The 10610-nt window shown below is 39.1% G+C and overlaps 1 long non-coding RNA gene across 1 annotated transcript in view; it reads right to left on the bottom strand.

The window, feature by feature from the left end:
• Window positions 1–4873: 4873 nt before the first annotated feature.
• LOC139076495 (uncharacterized) overlaps window positions 4874–10610 on the bottom strand; it is a 70213-nt gene continuing 64476 nt past the window's right edge. The window contains exon 3 of the long non-coding RNA XR_011528188.1: window positions 4874–5152. This is a non-coding gene — a long non-coding RNA (uncharacterized lncRNA). The remainder of the gene's footprint in view (window positions 5153–10610) is intronic.

The raw sequence follows: 10610 nt of genomic DNA, 5'->3' as shown, positions 1-10610 counted from the left end.
ACGCTTGCTTTATTAGCTGAAAATGCAGATATGGAAAATCATTCAACATGTGTTTCCAACAGCCAAGTATCTAGCAGTTTTCCTTCAATTTAAAATGGGAGAAAGACTTTTTTGCAAGGAAATCTTCTAGCCCAAATCTCATTTTCAGTAATAAAAAATATTCGCTTTGAAGTTATACATCACTTTTTAAAAATCATAATTGTTGACTGAGAAAGTTAAAGAAAGAGAATAGCATTAATGAATGGGCTTGTGTTCAGTGATAGCATCAAATTAATCAAAATTAAAAGCAATTTGGATATAATGAAACAAAAATAGCCAAATGATTTCAAGTAAATCTAACTTTTTTTTCCTCTGGCTAATTCAAGTTTTTTGTTTGTTTGGGGTTGTTTTTAGGAAGATTAGCCCTGAGCTAACATCTGCTGCAAATCCTCCTCTTTTTGCTGAGGAAGACTGGCCCTGAGCTAACATCTGTGCCCATCTTTCTACACTTTATACGTGAGATGCCTGCCACAGCATGGCTTGCCAAGCGGCGCCGTGTCCGCAGCCGGGATCCGAAGCAGCGAACCCCTGGCCGCCGAAGTGGAACATGTTCACTTCACTGCTGCGCCACCGGGCCAGCCCCTGGGTAATACAAGTTTTAGTGTATTATCTGTAAATTTAGAACCTTTTTTTCTTTTAATCATTCTCATACCACCTGTATTTTCCACACCTTGATGTATTTTTGAATTACTTTGAAAAAACAAAAGCTGTACCTCATAGGGAAAAAATTAATAAAATTATGGCATCCCTATTAAATCAAACCTAAGCTTTGAATTCTGGCTTAGCTTAGTACTTTTCCAAATCCTTTTTCCAGGAATATATTTTAGAATACTACCTAAAACAGTTAATCAATTTGCCAAAGAAAGGTTAGTCTCTCCAGGATAGGATAACATACCAAGGGCTCAAGTTCTGTTGCTGTTTTTGACAAGCTGGTCTCCCAGTGACAGTCGTAGCCAGACCAGCTGCAGTGAGGGGGATTCCATGTTGTCAAATCCATGCGTGACCTCAGTCTCAGTCATTATGACCACTTCATTCACGAGCCTATTAAATAAGCACTGGATTGCGTGAGAAAAGATGTGATTGACATCCACAGGGTAATCTCACCTAAGTGATTATTCAAAGACTCCTCCACAGAAGAGTCCTTCTGATGACTTTTCACCCAGGGCATATTCTCATACAATGTTCTCATCCTTTGGACCCATTCCAAGAGGCCCATCCATATTTCTCCTCCCTAAAGCAATTTGTCACCAGTCCTCCTGTCTTCTTTCTAAATCTCAGACTGGTCAAGGTAGTCATCAGTCACTGCGCACGAATTGCTGTAGCTTCGTAGTTCTTCTCACCGGGAGACTCTTTCTTTCCCTTCAATGCTGCCCCTCAGATAGGCTGTACAGTAAACTAGTCCTCTGCCATATGATGCCAGCAATTTATTTACCATCTTTAAAGCAGGCTCAAATTGTCCCTCCGCCTTGGCCGATTATTCATAGGAACACCCCCATAAGGCCACTCTGGGGCGTCAGAAGCTGAGCCATAGCAGTAGGTATGCTAGAGATCAGTCACTTACTCATGCGACTTTCTCGTGCTTTCAGAATCGGATAACTCTGGATTTTGTGTTTACCACTTCAATTTGTTGATGGAGAACTAACAGTTCAGCATATCTGACTTTATCCTGGGAAAACAAGGTAGGAACAGTTCATTTTAGGAGTTCAGATTGATTGCAGTTACGCGCTTGCAGTCTCTACCTTTGACCAGTAACAAGCTAAGAACAGTTAGCTGAAGAAAACATCACTTTGCAGTAGAACCTTAGTGGCCTCTACCATAGTTCTCTTATTTGGGCTTGTCTGTGCTTTTTACAATGTATCTGTCTGCCAAAGATTTCACAGCCCCGTTGGATCTGTTTCTTCATAAGGGCAAGGGCAGGAACTGCTTGTACTACAGCCTAGATCTGATGGAACGCCTTCTCTTGCTCTGGCCTCACTATTTGTAAACAGTTTTGTAAGCCATTCACTTGATAAACATGTCGGAGCCACATATCCACATGTGTTATATATTAATCCAAAACCCAAATAAGTCCACAAACTATTGCATCTCTTCCTTATTAGTATAGAATAAAGAGCACCCCTGGTAGACTTTCACTGTGTAGGAGACTCTCAACAAGCTCCAGACCACTGAACCCCCAGAAATTTTAAGCAACAGATCCCTGAATTTTGTGTGATATATCTTACATCCTCTTTGAAATGTAGGTATTGCCAAAACATTAATTTTATTACTACCATTTGGCCCCCGTAGCATTACTGATGTAACATAAAAGCATTATATCCTAAAAGATGATAGGATGTTAAAAATAGACCAGTGTGATATCCTAAGGGATGATGAGATGATGAAAATTATCACATAGAGTTAGAAGACTGGCAAAGATAAAGGTGAAAGTTTACATTTATCCCTACCATGTGAAAGCAAATTTCTTCTGGTGATCTCTACTTGTTGGAATAGAAACCAAAAAATGCTATATTGATAGCTACAGAGCAAACTGACTTCCAGGTGTATGTTAATTTGCCCCACTAAAGAGAACCATATGGAAGAGCAGCTGAATGGAGTCATGAGATGCTTATAAATATTATAATTCATTATCATTCCCTAAGATCTACCCATCTGTCTCCTACAGAAACTGAACAAGGAAGTTTAGTGGAGAGATCCTAGAAATCATCGTTGCTGTGGCTAAGTTCTTGATGATGGCTCTCATTTCTGGAAGTCCTCCCAGTGATGTGGCATTGCTTTTGACATCATTTTATTAGGGTGCATGTTCCACAGGCTTCCCCTTTGCCATTCCCACTATAGCAGTCTTAACAGCATGTTTCCAGGAAAGATTGGGCAATCTGCTATTTTCTGGATGCATCTCATCAAATTATCCACACAGGAACTAAGGGAGTAGTCATAACATAGCTTTGGGGACTCACTGGACCCAATGGTCTTTGAACAAAATTTCATTTGTCCTCTAACATCCGTGTAACTAGTAGATCATAGTGACGTTTTGGCTCCAAGGAATTGCCCTTAGGCTCAATCTATGTCCAATAACCCTCCAAAAGCCTGGCTATTTCACTTTCCTCACTGCCCAATAGACACACATCTTTTTGTGGAAGGCTAAAAGGAAGATTTAAATAAGTATGTGTGATATCGACACAAGATATTGTTTCAGTGGTGGCTATATCCTTTATTCAGCTCTGTGACATGACTCAAGGCTGAAAGTCATGCTTCTAGTCAGAAAACCTCAAGTTTTATATTGTTTTAATAGAGACTAAGTGGGATTTCAATGCTCTGACCACTATTTTGATCCCAGGACTCCATGAGCACTTAACCAACATCAAAGATTACTGTAGGCCAGACCAGCTAGTAGAGTAACTATATTCATCTTGCTTCTGGCATATAAGTAACATTGTTTGGCCTCTACTCCCGTGGAATCTCAACATCTGCATTAAAATCAAGGAGCCCATTCCAGTGATAATGTCAAATATGCACACCCCAACTGCATCCCCAGAATAAGTCATCTACAGAGCTTTTCAAAAATTCTTGTGCCCTTCTCACTAATTTATATCTAATAGCTGAATGAAGATAACGTCTTCTGTCCCTCTTGGGCAAAATGAACATAAATTCCTCCAACATTCTTATCTCTCTATGATTTTGAATACCTTCTTCTATGTTTCACAGAAGAATTTCTGTCATCTCAACTTTGTTTGGCATAGACTAGCACTAAATCCATTTCCTGAAGGGAAATTTTTTCCAATGGAAAATTCTTTACCCTGCAAAACTATCAACTACCCTGAGAGTGGAGTACAAAATTCATCAGACATTTAAGTAGGAACAAAGTTACCTCCATGAACCCAGGCTTAGAAAATTAATGGAAAAGAAGCTCTATCAAAAGAAAACAGAGACATGTGGTGCAGGAAACAGAAAATCAAGCCTGGAAAGAGGCAGAGGAAATATTTACGATGGCAGCAGAGGTAGAGATCAGAGGAGAAGAGTTGTGCACCGGGTGCAGAGGGCAATTCACCCCAATTTGAGCAGGTCAGAAAGCTCCAAGAGAGAATCCTTTAAAAATATGAACGTGTCATTTGGACATTTGATGGATATTTGGGGCTTGAGTTACTGATAAGTACACATAAAACTAAATAAAAAAGTTAAAAGGACATTTAACAACTCCTTCTTGGAAGGAGAAACAACTACAGTATATCTTAAGTCTCATCCCGATCTGACTAAAATTGTGATGTAACTATAATAACAGAAATAGGCAGCATAGGCAGACAGAGAGTGTTGAGGATGATGAGGCACTATAAAGGCAAGCTTCATTCTCATCTGCCATATCAATAGTTAATATCTAAAACCACAAGATTAGTAGGTTGCAAAATAAGAATTTTAAAGGTAGAGAACCACTCTTGAGATTCAGAAAGATTAAGTAACTTGCCCAATGACTCTCCCTGAGTCAGCAGTGGATCCGGAAATCAAACATGGAACCACCTAGCATTAAAGTCCTTGTTCTTTCTATTATAAATGCACTGCCCTCAGTAAAAGATCTTTATAGAATAACTAAAGAAGTCTTGGGTTAGGTCTGAAATGAATGGACTTTAAATGTATTGCAAGGAAGAGAAGTCTATCCCTAGCAGGAGGAACAATGGACTGTGTGCTGAGAAAGTCTGAGAACAATTGGCCTGATTGTAATAAGGTCATGTTATGAAAAAGGGAGGACTGATGGTGGTTAGCTTTAATGTAGAGATGGCATTCATTCCAAGGGATTTTTCTCATTAATATCAGGGTGTAGAGGGAAATAAAGAACACTTGGGCCATTATGCTACTTCCTTTATTTATAAAATTAGATTTTTCTGACAGAGTGACAAACACACATCCATCTGGAAAACTCCCATGTCACAAGAACAGATGTTTAAATGAACCACAAGAAGAAGAAAAGTAAATACAGAATGAGATTTCTTGCCAAAGCAAATTATTATAACGGGAGCATCAGTCTCTACTTGCACAGCCCTGAGATTGTCTGCTTAACTAGGATACAGGTGTGGACAGAGGCCTCTCGTGCCAAAGTGAGACCATTTCCATGCAGTAGATCCATCTTAAAAAACAAAACCATGATTAACAATAAACCAACACGTCTATCTTCTTCTAGGAAGTTCTAATCTAACAGTAACCTAAAATCATTCAGAAGAGTAATTGATTGAATTTTGATCAAAACACGCTTGTCAGGTGTACCTTGAGATTCATGGAACAATAAAACTATTTGCGTTCTTTTCAATAAACTTTCACAGTCTAAGAACTCTTTAAAAGGCTGTTTCTCAAATCTCTTTTACCTTCTTTGGACTCTGTGATGTCATCTTCACAAAGAGGAATGCTATGTAATTGTGGGCTTAAGCTACATTGTTTTGGGTAGTATTCTCTATGGACATACATTCTGAAAACAGTACTTACATTCATTCATATAATTTTCACATAAAGCATTCAACTGTTAACATAGTGATGTCAAAGCAAATTGCATGGATGGGAAAGAGCTGCAGACATCCTGCCAATTATTCTAAGTGCAATTATAACAAAAATCTAATGACTTGGATGGTTAGGTTAATAGTAACATACCAAGAAAATCATTTGACTTTTAAAAGGACTTAGTTTGAAGTTATATTACACTTTCATGCAAGATTGTGATAATCTAACAGAGACTCTGTTTTATATTCTCAGATCCTGACTTGGCCTGCTGAATGAGAATGTATTATTCAAAGTTTTTGCCTGTGGCTACATTTTGAAGAAGACAATTATGATTGCAGGTCTTTGAGCAAAGGAGAGGTTCAGCTCTTTACACATTAGGCACAAAAGGTGAGCCATTACCTAGGTTTGAAATCAAAATTTCAAATAGAAAAGAAAATTACATATATGCCAGTTAAAAAATTAAAAAATCATAATGCTGCCTCTATCATGGTATATGAAGAATCATAATTTAGCCTAAAATTCCTACATGATAGAAGCATATTTGTAAATTATCTGTTTCTAGGAAAGCTTTCTTAGGTATGAACTTCTTCTGCTCTTCTGCAGTCCTGTTGATTGCACAATTTCTCAAATGAACCATGGAGAACTACATGCCGCATGCCAGGGTCACTCAAAGCTTCAGCAGAAGGGAAAAATAAATGTGCCCTAAGAGACCTTTTGTAGCCCTGTAGTAGAACTGGGTCACGAACTCATGCCCTCCCTTTCACTATTTCAGGTATCAATACAAATAACTCAAAGATGGTGGGTAGAGTCTTAGAGTCATGTCTCCAGGCTCATAAATCATCTCTGATTCATATAGAGGTTCAGGCTACATTTTTCATTTTCCACACCTTTATAGACATAGCTCTCATTGGGTTCTCCTGAGATGATATTAGTTAGGTTCTTTGAGTTGACAAGGAGCAGAGATACAGGAAGTTTACCCTGAGTGATGAGAATTTTTGTAAGAAAACACCCAGAAGTAGGTCAACTAAAAAAATCTCTGCAGCAGTAAGATGGATTTCTGCTTCTCTGTGTCTCTTCAAGTTTTTAAGTGATCTATTTTCTGATTAATATATTTCAAAAATCTTTGAAAGAAAGTATCCAACTGGGTCAATTAGGCAGGACTCAATGAAGAACACCCCTGAAGACAGAGTTCTTGAGCGACCTCCTAGATCACAAGTTCCCAGGTGCCCGGCCTGTAGCTAGCTGCCCTTTGCAATCAACAAAATGTAGCCACTTTGCTGAAAAGGATCTCTGGAGACTCAGATATTCAGAGTGACAGGGAGTCCAAAGCAGTATAAAGCTGGACTCTGTTTTCTGACTGTCTGAAGTAAATCCCAAATTTGCTACCTGCAAGCCCACACAGCTTGTGGAAGTTATTTGATCTTGCCAGGCCTTGGTTTCCTCATCTCTAAAATAAATGGAGTGGTATTATACCTCTCAGCAGCTTGTACAGATTAAATGAGATAATCCATGCAAAGCACCTAGCAGAAAGATCAGACAGTATAATTGCTTAGAAAAAGCCATTAACTCATACATAACTATTAATTATATAAGTATTTATTTGCATGCCACTAAAAGTCTCAAGGGCCACCAGTAGTACACATATACATCCGGGGAAACACTGTGCTTGAGTACCTTGAATCCCTGCCCTGAATCCTTTAGTAAAGTGAAAATATTCTCCTGTTTGGAGATGATTCTGTTTTTTAGTTGTATACGGAATTTCCATATATTGGATTTGCTGAAAATAAGGGTATATTGTAGTAAGTCTAGAAGGTTCCTGGATTTACAAACAAATGTAGCTTTAAAAAGTATCATAAAACACGGGGCCAGCCCAGTGGTACAGCTAAGTTCACACATTCCGCTTCGCAGCCCGGGGTTCACCAGTTCAGATCCTGGGTGCAGACATGGCACCACTTGGCAAGCCATGCTGTGGTAGGCGTCCCTTGTATAAAGTAAAGGAAGATGGCCATGGATGTTAGCCCAGGGGCAGTCTTCCTCAGCAAAAAGGGGAGGATTAGCAGCAGATGTTAGCTCAGGGGCTAATCTTCTTCCAAATAAAAACATAAAACAAACAAACAAAAGTAACATAAAACAAACATAGCTAAGGTATAGTTGTATCTCGTTCTCGACACGCAGTCATATCCACAAGTGTCACTATTGTTCAAGGACTCTTTCTTTGAGGGAACCGAAATAAACAATAAGAAGCCTTTTACAGCGAGCCCAGGAGCCCATGAGAAAGGCTGTCCAACCTCTGCCCTCGCACAGCTTGACAGGTCTATGCAACAAAAGGGACAAACATGGGCCTTGGTTTCTGCCTGACCTTGGCATTAATTCCTACCTATTAGCTATGTGACCTTAGGGAGGTTATTCAGTCCCTCAAAGTCTCAATTTCCTCAGACCAATTAAATCATATCCTCTGGGGTGGGACTCAGGCATCGTATTTTTAAACTCCCAGGTAATTCTGATATGATGTCAAGTTTGAAAGCCCATGATCTAAAGCTAGCAGTTCTCTATAGCATGCATCACAATCAGGCTGCTGGGTCCCCCTACCCCCACCCCAACCAGAGTTTCTGATTCCGTAGGTCTGGGGTGGGGCATAGGATTTGCCCTTCTAACAAGTTCTCAGTGATGCTGATGCTGCTTGTCCAGAGACCACAGTTTAAGAACCACTCCGGTAAACTCATCAGATTACTTCCTGTTCCCCTTGCCCGATGTCTATGAATCATAACTATGAATGCCCAGCAACACGCTATTTCAAGTCATTTGAAATCTCTCCTCTCCTAATCTTTCTTTTTCGTCCCCAAACCCCACTAACCCTTAACAGTACAAATGCTCTATGCCCATTAGATACTATTTATAATTATTTCTATCAAAGCTCCAAAACCAGAATGTTATATAGTATTTGTTTATAACTCCATTATTCTTCTCAGTCTCTAAATTGCCCCAAGGGCAAAAAGACACACTTTATTCGTTTTTGTATCCCTGGCTTTAGGGAAAATGCCCGGCACGTAATAGGAGCATAATAAAATGTTTTGTTGAATTCAAATGGCCCAGAAGCCAAAAATACTTGTCTAACATGCACTGTCAGACCTATTTTTCAGAAAAAGATCAATTTGAATCAAGGATGACACCAACCTCATCACCACTTATCAGGACTCTTCAGTTCTTTTAAGAAACAAAAGTACTGTTTTGCTTGGTAAGAGGCATGTGTTTTTATAACCTTATTCTTGTTAACATCTTTTCACACCTCTGCTCTGCAGTCTAACTGCGGTCTTCTCTGTCATCCCACGCATGCTAACCTTGATAACCACACACCCCTAGCACTTACTGCACTATGATAAAAATATACCCAATTTTCCATATGGGGGTTTCTTACTTTTTAAACAATACTAAAATAGAAAACCTCAAGGTAAAGTTTGGCCCTGTTTAGATCTGCAGTCTGGGTAAGTTAGCCGGGTGGAAAGCACAACAGGATCGTTTGAATTAACCTCAGTGGGCCCTGCTGATGTAATGGCCCAACATCTGTGGAAGTGTGTCTACTTAACAAGGAGGAGGCCAAGATGGCGCTCTTATCCTTTAACCTCAGGGTCTGTTTATAATTTGCTATTCATTAAACAACTAACTCTCTACCAGGGGACCCAAACTTGGCTATCTTGGCTGTGATACGGTGTTCTGAGTCCTGTCGCTTTGTGTTCTGACCTTCCTGGAGCAGAAGTCATTAGAAGTAAGCTCAAGAAACGAAAGCATGACAAAAAGGAAGCTTGTGATGATAAATGCACCAAAGCCTAGTTAAGGCTCTGGAAAACAGTCTTTGCTAAAACAAGCTCTTGGTCATTGGGTCCCAAGGAGATAAGGGAGGAAGCTTGTTTGGAGTTTTTTTCGTTTTGTTCATCTTCTGTAGTTTCTTTATTTTTTCTGATGGTGGTGGTTAGCAAAGATGAAAGGCCAGAATTGGCTGGTAGAAAATCCTGGGATCTTTTATGCCAGAGTGCAAGAAACTCAGAAAAATGTCGGAAAGGAAAAGGTACCTGAAACGAAATGCTAGGAAACAAACCAACCTGTTAGCACAGTGACCTAGTCTTAAGGAGGGGAGTTAAAGCAGATTCCCACTTCCTTTTAAATTTAGGGAGAGAATATGAGTTTACCTACTTAATGAAACTGTTTGAAACCCTGCCTACGAAAATCTTCCAGAAGAGTTATACGTTTCTAATTTTCTTACTATTTTACCATCTTCTTAAAAAATCATCTCTCTGAATCCCCAGGCATGCTTCCTGAATCCTAATGATCCCCCTGCCTGTAACTTCAGTCACTTGACAAAAATTTTCTACATGCTTACTGTGCTTGAAACTCTAAAGTGACTAATGAAACACACACACACAATGGAGTCAGTCTCTGTCCTTGCATAGCTTTCAGACTCCAAGAGGCTTAATTAAAAAAATTTGTTTAAAGATTAGACCATCTTCATCATAAAGATGTTCAGAATTAAGTTAAAAGTAGACAACAGAAACTAAGTCAGTCTCTAAATTATGGCCTCTGGGTACTGAGATAATGGGAGAGATGCAGAAAGACAGCTCCTGGGTGGGGAGTAAATACTGCTTCACAAAGAAGCATCCAGGATTCATCATCCTCACCACCATATAATCTCCTTTGAAAGGAAGTCACCAATATCAGGGGAGCCAGTAAGAGCACAAACTTAAATTGTTACTTTAGAGTCATAAGGAAATAAATTTATAGGAAGTATATCCACATATGCATCTTTATTTTCATAATCTGGATCAGGATAAGAAATTGGGAAATTAATTGCTAAGAAGTTTTTAAGAATGTGGTCTTCATACTTCATTGCTTCGTAGAGAACAGAAATAATTTTCTACTCTCACCTAAAACAATCACTATCTGTTTCTTAAATATAAGTTTGATCATCACAAATTACAGCATCTTTACTGATTCACAATTTTTATCACCAAAAAAAGGTTATAAAAGCAATTTTCTGCTCATCAGATATCATCTGCCCGTGTAGTTCTTTGTCATGTTTAAAAGTTCTTCTCTTAAGCCAT

This window comes from Equus przewalskii, chromosome 16, assembly GCF_037783145.1.
Source record: "Equus przewalskii isolate Varuska chromosome 16, EquPr2, whole genome shotgun sequence".
Lineage (NCBI taxonomy): Eukaryota > Metazoa > Chordata > Mammalia > Perissodactyla > Equidae > Equus > Equus przewalskii.
This window is presented reverse-complemented; position numbering and strand designations above follow the sequence as displayed.